The 13,736-nt window shown below is 48.1% G+C and overlaps 1 protein-coding gene across 4 annotated transcripts in view; it reads left to right on the top strand.

The window, feature by feature from the left end:
- The first annotated feature begins 1,007 nt into the window (after positions 1–1,007).
- The window catches only part of LOC116942961 (uncharacterized), a 79,461-nt gene continuing 66,732 nt past the window's right edge, over positions 1,008–13,736 (top strand). For 2 of the 4 annotated variants that reach the window (XM_032955485.2, XM_032955482.2), the window contains exon 1: positions 1,008–1,261. The gene's annotated coding sequence lies outside the window, so the exon portion shown is untranslated. Of the gene's footprint in view, positions 1,262–7,823; positions 8,099–13,736 lie in introns of all 4 variants that reach the window. The other 2 variants (XM_076067428.1, XM_076067427.1) reach the window with 2 other exon arrangements.

The following is a 13,736-nucleotide window of genomic DNA, read 5'->3' as shown; positions in this document are numbered from 1 at the left end:
ATATTTGGCTTAAGGTATTTGGCTTAAGGTATGTAAGAGCTTACTTAGCCACAACAGTCTCCACTGAATCAAATGCATTTTATGAATTAAAATTAGGCGGAATTTGTGTTTTTCATACTAGCTTGCCTATTTCCATTAAAGATCCAGTCGGATTTTTCCATTTGCCATGGAAAGCTATGCAACTGAAGTACATAATACAGTACAAGGATACAACATTAATTGGTTCACCGAATCCCAGCGCCGAGAGCGATGTTGTGACTTGACATGATTTGAGGACACACTTCAAGCATCGATTGTTATTTTGCACGTACAGTTGCTCCTGGCTGCAGGTGTTGTTGAGAGTATCCCATGCACACGTCATCATCATCATAAGTCATGATCTATCCACTGTTGAATTTGGCCATGTCCAAGTGATTTCCATTTGTTTTTATTTCCACATTGACAAAGCGTGACCCAGGTAGGTGATCCAGGTCACCCTTCCAAAAGAGACTATCTTGGTCTCTTTGAGTTCTCACCTCAGCATCAGAATATGTATTTTTGCTGGAGAAATCCGATGAGCTATACAGCTCTTTTTTTACAGACGTCCAGTTCAGTAGGGGCGGGTCAGAAAGTAACAACAGCAAACTACTGGACAACTGTGAAAAGGAGCTTTATAGCTCATTGGAATCCTCCAGTATTAATAAATATTCTGCTTTAACCAAATAACCTAGACGACCTCTCCATCCACTAGAGGCCGCTGCATTCCTCACAAGGTAAAACATTTAATATTCGATGCTCGAACCTTGAACCTCTTACGATGCATTGACCCGCGGGCGAACAAATCGTTCGATCCCGACATTTTAGTGAATTTTAACAATGCGATTGCTGTATTGATGTTTTTTTTGGGGGTGACCAACCCACCCAACACCCAACACGCCCCACCTCCACGTGCGTCGAGACGTCACGCGCGCGTGCGTTGTGACGCACGCGCGCGCGCTTGCGTGGCCCGCCCCCCCCCCAGAGCACTCTGAACGCGTGCGCTGCTGTGGGGGGTCGCGGTGGCTAGCGCTGGTCGCCGCTTGGGGTGCTTCAGCAGAGCGCAGGCAGCGTCTCGCGCGCGCGCGCGATGCGCTTCCACATTTCCATGCGCTGCGCGCTTTTCCGTTGATCTCTTACCACCGACCCTCGCTTTATCATCGCGAATTGGCGATCACGGAGCGACACGCAACCCCCCTCCTCCTCCACCACCTCCACCCCCCCCCAGTTCGTGGCGGCACACCGGGTAAGTCGGAACGATCTCTGGGTGGTGCCGTGTGGCTCGTCGGGCACACCGCGATGCGTGTGGTTTGTGTCCTGCGCGTTGTGCGTGAATGTCGGGGGAGCGGTGGCGCGGCGGTTTAGGGCGCTGCGCTAACGAACCCGGCGGCGACCCCGGTTCGATTCCTGCTTAACGGCGAACAGCCAGTGACGATTACCTGAACCGGTCCTGGGCTCCCTCCACTAGGTCGACTCAGCCTCAAACGAGTACCCTGGTGCGGTGCGTAAACATCGCCACGTGGTGGGTGGGGGGGTGGGGGAGGTGAGACAAAGGCGGCCGGGCGTGGTGTTGGTCACCCCACCCCACTTCGTGTGCCGTGCCGGCCTTCGTAGGTGCTCGTCAACAGCACTTGCCCCCTACAGTCTGCCAAGGCTACACGGGCGATCTTTGTCTTTTGTGTAACATGCGCGCGGGGGTTGTGGTTGGGTGGCAGGGAGCGGTGGCGGAGCGGTTAGCGCACTGCGCACACAGAAGCGGGCGTGTGACGGTTCGATCCGTAGTCCCTGCTCGCCGTCGTTAATCGGTAGGAGGGTATCCAGCGATGTAAATCATCAACTGCTTTTTTAATAAAAAAAATATAAAATAAAAAAAATCTTTCTTTCTGTCCACTCGGCCGTAAAATGTCTCGCGTGTGTAAACAAGCGGCAGCGCTGGGGAGACAAAGGCGGCCGGGCGTGGTGTCTTGTGGTCATATTAGCACTCAGCGACGTCTGTGTGTGTGCTGTGCTGTGCCGGCCTTAATAGGTGCTCGCTAACAGCACTTGCAATGCGTGTGAATGAAAGCCTCACGTCTCTGTGTGTGTGTGTGCTGTGCCGGCCTTAATAGGTGCTCGCTAACAGCACTTGCAATGCGTGTGAATGAAAGCCTCACGTCTCTGAGTGTGTGTGCTGTGCCGGCCTTAATAGGTGCTCGCTAACAGCACTTGCAATGAGTGTGAATGAAAGCCTCACGTCTCTGTGTGTGTGTGTGTCGCGGTCAGCGCCACGCCGCGCTACGAACCCATGAGCCCCGGGTTCGATTCCGGCTCAGGGCACAACACCGGCGACGATGATCAGAACCTCGGTCCTGGACATCCACCACCACCACCACCCTCCCCCCTAGGTCGACTCAGCCTCAAATGAGTACCTGGTGCGGTGCGTAAAAAAAACATCGCAACGGGGGAGACAAAGGCGGCCGGGCGTGGTGCTTGCTTTCTCGCTAACAGCACTTGCCCCTTCAGTCTGTTACAGGCTACACGGAGGGGGGTGGTGGTCGTGATGGTCGTGGTGGGGGTCTTTGTCTTTGTTGTTGTCACGCTGCACAGCGGATCGGTGGTCGTTATGTACGGTGGTGGTGGTCGTGGTGGGGGCATTTAACTTGCCAACGCAGAGACGTTAGCGTCTTCGTCCATGAGCAATCCACCGCTGGATGAAGGCCTCTGCAAAGCGACCGCTATTAAAAACAAAATAAGGACAATTGTCTTTAACAAGGACGGATCTCGTTCGAGTGATCGCTCCGTCTCCGCCTCGGACGTCCACTGTCTTCGTCTGGGACCTTTGCAATTTGTCAAGATTTCATTGTTATGATGACTTTGTAACGATCTCCCTTCGTAGCTTTTGAAAACAAACTCTTACATCATGGCTCAGTTGAATGCACGCGGTGACCTCTTGGCTTGTTACATGTTTGTAACAAGAGGTCACACCTTTGATAAGGTGCCGTTTGTTCCTGGCCGTTTAACGTGTTGGGCCTAACGGGGGGATGGGGGGCTGGGTGCTCAGCAATTGTGTTATTGGCATATCGTTACCACTGTATTTTTGTTATTTCTAACAATAATTATTGTTTTTTCTACTCCGACATTGGTACAATGTTACGTAACATAGCAATCGTTGCTGGCTTCGGCATGATAATCGGTTCACGGGTACTACTTTTACAGCTGTGTGTATTTTTATATATATATAAAAACGTTCTCTTTGGTTCTATTGGGTAAAGTCACGTAGGTAAAAAATAAAATAACAAAAAATCACGACGTTTCGGCCACAACACAAGCGGCCTTCATCAGGTGAAGGGACGAGACTGTCTGGAGGACAGCGCTGGAGTGAAAAATAAAAAAACGTTGCCAATGATAAAACATGATGATCGTTAGATCATCACGAAGCTAAGCAGGAACCTGCACAGTATGCTTTTGGGTCTTTCGGTAAAGTCACGTAGATGGTTCAAAGAAAATAACAAAAAAAACTACGACGTTTCTTCGACTTTACCCAAAGACCCCAAAGAATATGAATTCCTGCAGTCACGAAAGCTTTGAGTCGAGATTTAGCCTGCACAGTGTTTGTGTGTGGTGCTCGCTAACAGCACTTGACCCAAACAGTCTGTTAAGGCTATACGGGGGATCTTTGTCTGCATAACAGGTAGTATAGGCTGTTGTTGTACTCTGTAGTTGTTGCTTTCGTGGTGACGTGGGCCTCAAGAGCGCCTTGCACTGAGCAAACGTTGTTGTCATGTTGTACCGTACTCATGTGCTTCCCACGTAATAGGCTGGCGTTGTTGCCTTTCACCAACCCTTCGCAAGGGTGAGGAGAGGGGGGAGGGTGGAGGCGCTCCTCATCCAGCAGTGGATTGACAAAGTGCTGTAAATTATTGTTTTATACAAAAACCTGCAGTATACTTGTTAGTGTAGAGTATTTGTACTAACACTCAATAAAAGGAATTGGGCCAGGCATCCCAAAACTGCAGTCTGGGAACCCAGTGAGGTTTCCCTGGATATAGACAATACATTTTAAGTTCGGAACACATATTTGTTCTCGTTGCGGGCTTTCCCTGTGATCTATCGACCTTAACGTCAAGCTCAACTGGTGGCAACTGACTTGGTTCACTGATGACGGTGATCGGTACTTGCTGCAAGCGTGTACCGTGAGATTTAAGAGTGATGTAGGACTTCAGACTGAGCCTGCTGCTCTCATCAGTAAAACCTCAGGGCTGTAATACTTGGGAGGAGGAGGAGGAGCAGGAGGGGGATTCCCAAATTGTGATTCAAGGATTTTTCTTTCAATAAGCACAACACTTGGCTGTGTCCCACGTGTCATCTTTATGTCCCTTACGGAACACTTCAAGAATTCACATTGGTCATCCACAATTGCCGGTTATGTATGACCGTGCATATTCAACCCGGATCCCTGCCGCCTGGCACAGTGCCGCTGCGGTGTTGTGTTCGCCTGCATTCTCAAATCTTAAGTTGCAGTTTCTATTTTTAATAACGGGCGAAAACGAGCACTGACCTAAAACGACTGGGTTCAGACAGGATGTGCTCACTTCTCTCAATGCCTCGGCAAGCCGTCACCTTTCACATGATATGATGGCATCAGAATACCTGTCAACCCATACGGTTTGCCCGAATTCTTGTACAGGGAAGTTGAGTTTTCAGGTCCACACGGCGTACAGCCGTTTCAGTACGGGCAAAAAAAACGTGTGGTGTGTCTATTTGTTTGTGTTTCTCCCTTGTGATTGGACTTTGTAGGATGAACGTTGAGATTTATAAGGGGCACGGGGTAACCAATAAGGTCTGAATTGGTCTGCAATAAGGTAGGGCACTGATAAGGGGTTGACAGGTATGCATCAGTGTTGCCAGCCGCACTGAAGTTCAGCGCAGCTGGCTGCGTGTGCTGCGCAGGGCAATTTCTAGCAGCCACAATTGTTTCAAACGAAACGCAGAAAGTGTGGACCAAAAAAAGCACAACGGCCTTTTGTGTACTGTGCAAAACAAAAACAAAAAAATCCCATCAGCAGTTCCTGAAGGACGACATTGTTGGGCCCTCTTGTCGACCGTCATCATGGAACTAAATTTGAGCACGTGCGATCGACTGACACGCAGCAGTGACCCCAGAGGTGGGAAACTTGCGGCCGGAACTGTGCGTCCCATGTCGAGTCGTCGTTGCCTTGTCTTCCAAAGGTCGTTTTACTCCCATGGAGCTGTGCCCATGTTACAAATGGCCTGGTCACCCTGCAACGTGAAATATAATAAGCACGTGCTTGCATGAGCTGGCATAACGTGAGCTCTCCTTGCCATTCAACGAGAAGATACGTTTGACATGCACTTTACAGAACATTTAAATCTGCATTGCATAAGTTTGTTCCTCCCAAAAGTACTGTACAATCTACTGCTGGATGAAGTCCTTGCCGCACCTATGTGCGTCGTGGGGCTTATGTTGACCATACTTCACTATGCTGGTCAGTGCGGGTCAGTGTGGGCAGGGAGCATAGAAGTACATACAGTAGTACATCAACGCAACGCATCATACATAGTGGTTTCCCATCCAAGCACTTTCCAGGCTCAACCCTGCTCATTTGAATTGGTCATTCAAATGAGCAGTAATTACTGTAAGGTCTTAAGAGTGCCATACTGAATGCAAAAATGAGCAACATCTGTTGAGGCAGCGCAGCTTGTCCTGCAATTAGACCCACGTGTCCTTTACATGAACCGTCACTCACCATGGGAATGTGGAATTTCCACCACTGGCTCACTCAATTGAAGCTGGAGGCACAGCTTAGCCTTGAATTAAGAAAATAAGGGGACTCGGAATTGCCCGCGAATGTGCCATTTACCAGCATGGCTAGACCACAGCATCAGCTCATCAATGCGCACAGCAAGCTATTCGCTCCATTTTTTGTTTGGTTTTAACATCCCGCCACCCAGTGAATGCAGCTTTCAGGTACACTCATATACACGCTTTACGAGCCTATGTTGTTATTCAAAGTGGGTATTCTATGTCACTATTCAGTGTGTTCTCTATGTCACACCTTAGGTAAGTGCTGTGCAATCTATTCTGGGCAATGCAATTATTTTCCATTTGTCACTTGACAGGGAAGCACACGCATGTTAACGGGGGTACACTTTAATTACGGCCCAGACACTGCATGCTCCAAACATTATATACGAACGGAGCAATGTATTGACGGCGCTGTGTTTTTTTTTAAATTATATGCATTTTTTTTACATCTGAGCAGCATGTGTGGGGTTCCCCTAGCGCTCGACCGGCAAACAAGTGAGGGCCTCTTTCGTTTGTAAGCGGGGACGAAGGGACTCGGGGTTTGCGAGATGAATTATTGATCTCGCTTTGTGTGACAGCTGCCCCATCGCCGGCTCGGGAGGTATTCGATTTACTGGCTCAGCACAGCACAGGCTTGCAGCAAAGCGGCAAGCCTTCTCCTGTCGTCGGCGTGGGCAGCCCCGCACCCTCCACACACACACACCAACTATCCGCCTGCTGCATATCGCATTACCCCAAGGAGCACTTTTGTGAATGCGGATGGGGTTACTTAGCCTCAGTGTCACGGTGCAGAGGGTCGCGAGGTCGTCAGACTGTTTGATTCTGTTCCCTTTGGCCAGACAAACTTGAACACTCGTGCCTATTATTTGACACCGGTTTGGATAAGTGTAGGTTAGAAAAAAATGTGTTGGACAGTAAAGGTATAATTAAAGCACTGGCTTGATAGTTTTATGCTAAGGTGTGTAATTGGGTCCTGCTCTTGGATGTTTTGACGATACCCTGAATGGGTGTTTGGCTCCACACTCATTTCACATAGCCCACAGTGCAACTTGCGGCTACCGATCTCAAACCATGGGCAACATGGTAACACCACTGTTCGTTCCTGTATTTTAAGTCTTTGGGTCTTTGAGTCAGTCTGTGGGTCTCTGTGAAAGGCTACCGGTCTCTTTGCGATTCTTATGGGTCTCTGTGTTAGCTTATGTGGCTCTATGCGAGTCTATGGGTCTCTATGGAAGTCTACGGGTCTGTATGCGAGTCTATGGATCTCTATGGAAGTCAATGGATCTCATTGGAGTCTATGGGTCTCTGGAAGTCTATGGGTCTCTATGCGAGTCTATGGGCCTCTATGGAAGTCTGAATCTCCATGTGATTATTTTCTCAAACCGTGGATTGTATGTACACTACTGCCTGCTTCGATCATTTGCTGCCAGAATTCAGACATACGTAAGGCTACGCCAGCGGCTATCCACTGGCTCACTCACCAAGTTTGGACATGAACAACATGTGGATGTTGCTGATCAACATCCCACCATGCAAAATAAGAAGTGTAAAATTATTAAGGAGTATGATTTACTGTACTGTAAACCGATGCAAATCACAAATAATATAGTCACGGTCGTTTTCAGGCTGCTCCTACGCCCTACCATTCTTGCATTCACAGTGTTGCTGAAAATTTGCGAGCGTTTAATGATAAATACGTTTATATCCGTTCCGTGAAATTGCCAAACCCCTTACATTATAACGCAGTAAGTGCAGTTTGCCCATGTTCTAGGCACCAGCTCCCTGAACGTGGTCATGACTAATGGATTTGAAGCCAGACATGATGAGTTCTAACAAGCTAGAGAAAATATGCCTGTGGTTTTCCTGTGTGGTCATATGCTTGAAGCCCTTCAAGGAACAGTGAGGCGATGAATGAGGCTAATCATGAATCTTACATGAGCATTAAAAGCGAGAAGAGACTGTGTTCTGTCTGTGCTATGGATTTTGTTCTTACTTTGTGTAGGGGCAGGGGTACGGAACCTACGAACTCATGGGCCGGATGTGACCCACAACTTCATTTCATACAGGCCCGCAGCCACACGAGGCGGACTGCTTTGAAACAGCCCAGAAACAATGTTTCTCCATCAGTGAAAGCATCTTAGTCTCGCTAAGAGTGCTGGTACTCCCACCTCTTCCTTAGACATCTGGCCAGCGTCGAAGAATCGGCCAAACACTCGCTGCAGCGGCTCTTTAAGAGCGCACTCGAATGGAGGCCCCTTCCCACCAAAAGTTGCAAAAGTAAGTAATTGCAGGGCTGCACTTTTACCTCGTATCTTTGTGGTGAGATGTTAACTACCTTGCCTGGTATACAAGAGCTAGTGGGTTGAACCTCGACCCCAAATTGCCTGTATATTTGGAGTTTGCATTTTCTCCCTGTGGTTGCGTGGATTTTTATCCATTTTTTCCCCTCCACATTAAAAAAAAACATGCGTTTGAGTATTTGGCTGCAATACATTTCCACGTGATGATAAGCCACTTTGTTGAGCTATCATTTGTGGCCTGGTCGCTTCTGAAAAATACCTATACAGCTCAGTAAACATTTGGCAAAAAAAAATCTTATATAGTAGAGACATGGTAATTGGTGGTTGTTAATGTATGTTATGCTTTTTTTGGGAGGAGTTCAATGGGAAAAACCTTTGGACAATAATCTCACACTCAAGCAAGCAGCGCCTATCGCTTTCACCTCTTGCTGCCGGAATGTGGAACACATTTCAACAAAGGCCCCCCAGTTTGTGTGCTCAGAGCTCCCTATGCGATGTGCCAGTAGTGCCGAAGTTTATTGGTTATTTATGATATAAATAAACGATGTGTCTGCCTGCACCAGTAGCAAGGATGCATGGTGGTTTAATGTTAATTCTATTGCTCTTTCCACTATTTATTGCCCCCAGCATTGTATGTGTTAAGATTCATAATTCTCGGAGCATTCCGTTATAAGGAGGGGCCCGCAGAGGCTCACTGTGATTCTCTGCTTTATGTTTTAATGTGTCCCCGGCGAGGTGGTGAGAGTGTTTTATTATTAAGACGCAAGCTGCATTGCGAGTCCTCGTTCCGTTGGGGTGATGGATGTCTTTCAAGTACCGTACGGGACATTACCTGGCATCTCTGCGATTCTTGACTAAAATTGACTCGCATGACGAACGTTTGAAACCCGTTCCAGTGTTTCAGTCGTGCACAACCGCTAAATTGGTGAGTTTTTATTTCGTTGTATTTATTGGCTTTTAAAACCGCAAGGGCAGATACCACCAAGCCAGTAAACGTGCAGTGTCGGGGACCCAACATTGCCATGCAGTCGAAACCCTTTGAACCATCGTTGCTACTGCTCATGTATGTTAAAAAAAAGATCCCCATGTTGTTACCGCTCCTCCATCGCCTTGAAAGCATTTCTTTAAACTCGCAGACGAACGAACAATCGTCAAATCGTTCCACGGTTTCGGATGCGCACTGCGTTTTTTTATTTAAAGTTGCGCTCACAATGCACTCGGGGGGTGCGTGCGTGTGTGTGTGTCTGCGTATTTTTCTCTCTCGTAATTAGCGTTTCAAACGCGATGCCATCATCGACGCAGTCAAAACTGCTGCTGCGGCCGTTTGGTGGTGGTCGGGGCAGGGGATCGGATCGCCGCCGCGCGTTATAGTCGGCGTTTTTTTTTTGACGGTGGCTCAGCTTGTCAGAACACGCCTTTGTTTTCACGCGTGCGCCATGGCCTCTCTCTATCTCGATGCGCGATTGTGAGAGCCGAGATCCCTCCGAGCACAGTCGTGAGCGCAAATTTACTGTACCACACAAACCCGAAGACACCCGCCCGAAAGTACGCAATCAGAAGATGTGGCAATCCGAAAACTCTTTAATTGCGTGTTTTTTTTTCCCAACCCCCACCTCTCACTTCTAAAAACGCACGTCCACCCATCCCTTTTAAGTGGCGCATTAACGGCAGGGGCCGCACGGATGGACGTGGCAGCACCACCGCCACCAAAGACAAAGCTCCCCCCCCCCCCCCCGTATCGCCTTAACGGTCGGGGCAAGTGCTTTTAGCGAGCACCTCTGAAGGCCAGAACTTACCACCACCAGCAGCAGCATGAATCGGCGCTCATTTTCACCCGACGCTGCGTTTTACAATTACGCACATTCTGTTTCTCGCCCGCCTGCCCACCCGATCTCTGGGGACTAAACGTCGCCGACGGGAGAGCGTTTGTCCAGCTGCGAGGACCTCAGGTCGTTGACAAAGTAACGCCGGCCTCATTATCACCCGTCCGGCACGATGCTTTTTAACCTCCGGTAGCTGCGGAGGTCAGGCACAATACGCAACGCCGTGTGTTTTGGACCCGTCGTGATTTTTTTAGACTGGTGGAAAGGTTTTCAAGGAATGCTCCCACTGTCCGTGCGTTTGCGCGGTTTACATGGCCAGGGCAGAGAGTGGGGTCGAGTGCGGGAGGCGTTAACGTCAGTGCGAGGAACGAACGTTGCTCAATGCCGTGGGAAGTGGATAACATCCGTGCGCCAGTCAGCCAGCCAGCAAAACTATTTTTTTCATAATATAATGTCATAATTTTCTAGACATGTGGTTATTCATCCCCAATACCTTTCATGTTGCTACGGTTACCAATCAATCCACTGCTCTGTTGCGATGTCTTTTGTACGACAGGAGACTGAATACTTTTGGTGTTGCTGTGGTTACCCAGTGAGCAACCAACTCTGTTGTGATGTCTTTGACACTGCTGGAGATTGTACAAAAGAATAATAATAATTTACAGCCCTTTGTCAAAAAACTGCTGGATGAAGGCCTCTCCATGCCGCACCGGACGTGGGAGTTGTTTGACCATACTTCTCCACGCTGGTCAGTGCGGGTTGGTGAAGGGGTGCCCAAGGGCTGTTAGTTAATTATAATTATGAACAGGCTACTTCTACTGGCGATGTTCCCCACCCGCGAAGACGAGGACAAGGGATTGGTTTTGAGGAGAGTTGGGTGTCAACTTTGCAGCAACTTGAGGATCTGGCAGAAAGAGAGGTGTTAAAGTTTGGCAGAATCAGCAACATGATATGCGATGCTAGATTTAAAGCTTTCGTGACTGCTAGGATCCATACTCTTTGGTTCTATTGGGTAAAGTCACGTAGGTGAAAATAAAATAACAAAAAATCACGACGTTTCGGCCACAACACAAGCGGCCTTCATCAGGTGAAGGGACGAGACTGTCTGGAGGACGAGACTGTCTGGAGGACAGACTGTCTGGAGGACAGCGCTGTCCTCCAGACAGTCTCGTCCCTTCGCCTGATGAAGGCCGCTTGTGTTGTGGCCGAAACGTCGTGATTTTTTGTTATTTTATTTTCACCTACGTGACTTTACCCAATAGAACCAAAGAGTATGATCTGCGATGGCCCGTTGACCTTTTTAGTTTGTCTCCATGCGGTACATTTGTGGGCGATCAAACGCACGTATTCCACTGTGATGGGATACAAAAACCAAACCACATGGGCAATACAGCTTTGCGATATGTCAGCATTGCACAGATACAAAAATGTCACCGTTATCAACAAGTTTTGCCGGTGGAATTTACCAGAACGTGCCGAAGCCAATTCCCTTCAGTTTGACAAATATAGAAAACTCGTGCCAAGAGAGAGAGAAAAAAGGAAATCGCTTCAAACGTTCGTTAAACCGAAGTTTGAAACACCCCATGCTTCTGCATGGGTTGTTGTGACAAATCCGAGAGTTATTTTTTGTAACACGCGATTGTTCGCTCTGACTCGCCGGGTATAATGACATCAACTGCTGTAGGCAAGCCTCACAGGTCTCTGCGTAATTCAATACGCTGTTTATTTTTATAGTGTAAACATTTTTTTCCCCGCACTTAAATTTCAGCAGTGTTGTATTACATACCATTCTTTCTCGTGTTTGCTTTTGCACTGACAGTCCGGTTACATCATTCACAATAAAGGTTTTTGGGGTTAGATCGCGTTATTTATAAATGTGTCGCAACCCTCCACCACCCGACACGGCCAATCAGTAAAAAAATGTGTCACGTTAACAAAACACCGATTAGTTACTTCAGCCCACCGGTGTGTTTGAAGAGTGAATCCACAACATTTAGAATTTGAGCATGACGTTTCGCTGGTAATTACATCAAGCACCTTCGGGCGATTTCTGGCAAATTTGGCGATTTCTGGAAAATCGCCAGAAGATACTGGTTGATGTAATTACCAGCGAAACGTCGTACAACTCAAATTCTAAATGTTGTGGATTCACTCATCAAACACACCGGTGGTGCTGAAGAAGTAACTAATCGGCGTTCTGTTAACGTGACACATTTTTTCTGATTGGCCGTGTCGGGTGGTGGAGGGTTGCGACACATTTATAAATAACGAGATCTAACCCCAAAAGCCTTTATTGTGAATAATACTGGTCGCGAAAGCCTACGGGTTAAACAGTCCCGTTACATCTTCGAATACAAATTTGCCTCAAGGAATGTCTGCAAATTAACATCATCATCATTAGCCATCACCGATCCAGTACTGGACGGAGGCCTCCCCAGGCTGTCGCCATCGCTCACAGTTCGTCGAAGTCCTGCACACGAGACGGCTTTATCGTTCTAACCTAAGCAGCAGCGGATGTCCTCTTGGGTGCGTTCCCCTCATTTGGTCGCCACTCCGTCAATAGTCGTGGCCACCGGCCTTCATCCCCTCGAAGTGACGTGTCCTGCCCAAGCCCACTTGAACATCTCGGTGGGGAGATGTTAACTATCTCGCCTGGCGTGCATGAGTGTGTGGGTTCGATCCCTACCCTGACGCCTGTATATTTGGAGTTTGCATGCTCTCCCTGTGGTCGTGTGGATTTTTGTCCGGATCGTCCAGTTATTCCCTCCACATTTAGAATCATGCGTTTAGAGTATCAGGCTCACGTAAGTTTCCACATGATGAGCCACTTCGTTGCGCGAACATTTGTGGCCAGGTCACCTCTGAAAAAGAGCTTGATACCCCGTGGGTCTTACCTGGTAAAATGAAAATAGTTTTAATTTACTTTCTGCGTGTGTTCCCTGATCCACATGTTATTTTTTTTTAAAAGTGCAATTACAAGCATGCACCTTTCAATGATGCACTTTCTGCACTTTCCAGGTCGTGTTTAATTTTCTTTGTTAATGGCACATGAGTGTGATGATTTGTATTATTATTACGTTCAGTTTCATAACAGCACTGAAAAACCTGCTCTTATCCACCTCTGTATTTCATAATTTCCATCCCAGTCCACCTTCAATAACTGCCCCACAAGGACGCCTACTCACATGCATCATCCAGTTGTATCCGTCCAGCGGATATCATCAATTGTCGATCAAACCTATCCGCCGCTTCTATGTGAAGGGACTGCAGATAGCAGTGAACAGGCTGAGAGTGTATTTTAGACAATGCCAATTACTCAGAAGCGTTCCACCCGTCGGAAGTCTCGCCGTGCGGCAAGTGAAAGGCTTTTGGATTTGCCCATGGATTGTTTACATGCTGATGAAAGCCCACTTGCCAGTGTTTCAAAGTGGCTTACCATGCCTCGTCATGGGCCTGCCACAAAGAGTTTGGCTGTGCGCGCATTAGCGGCCGAACGTCTTTAGGGCCACGCGCGTGTGCTGGATAATTATTCGTCATCCAGAGCGACTCAGAAGGCGAAAGAGCGAGTGGGCAGAATAGATCAATCAGCGGGCTAAGCCACCCCTGGCCTGCCCGGATTTGTTTCGTTTGAGAAAAAAAAATGAGCGGCTCGCTTTTTGGAATCCATTGGAAACCCATTAGGATCACCGCCGCCCTTAAGTGTGGCGGTGTGGCGGTGGACACAAAACCACCTCCCGTAATTATAATCACATGGGCGGGGGGAGTGAACGATATGGATGTGTGTTGTGGCTG

The sequence above is a fragment of the Petromyzon marinus genome, chromosome 16 (assembly GCF_048934315.1).
Source record: "Petromyzon marinus isolate PM22_M1 ecotype Great Lakes invasive population chromosome 16, UKy_Petmar_22M1.pri1.0, whole genome shotgun sequence".
Classification (NCBI taxonomy): Eukaryota; Metazoa; Chordata; class Hyperoartia; order Petromyzontiformes; family Petromyzontidae; genus Petromyzon; species Petromyzon marinus.
The sequence above is the reverse complement of the archived record's forward strand: the minus strand, read 5'-3'. Positions and strand labels throughout refer to the sequence as shown.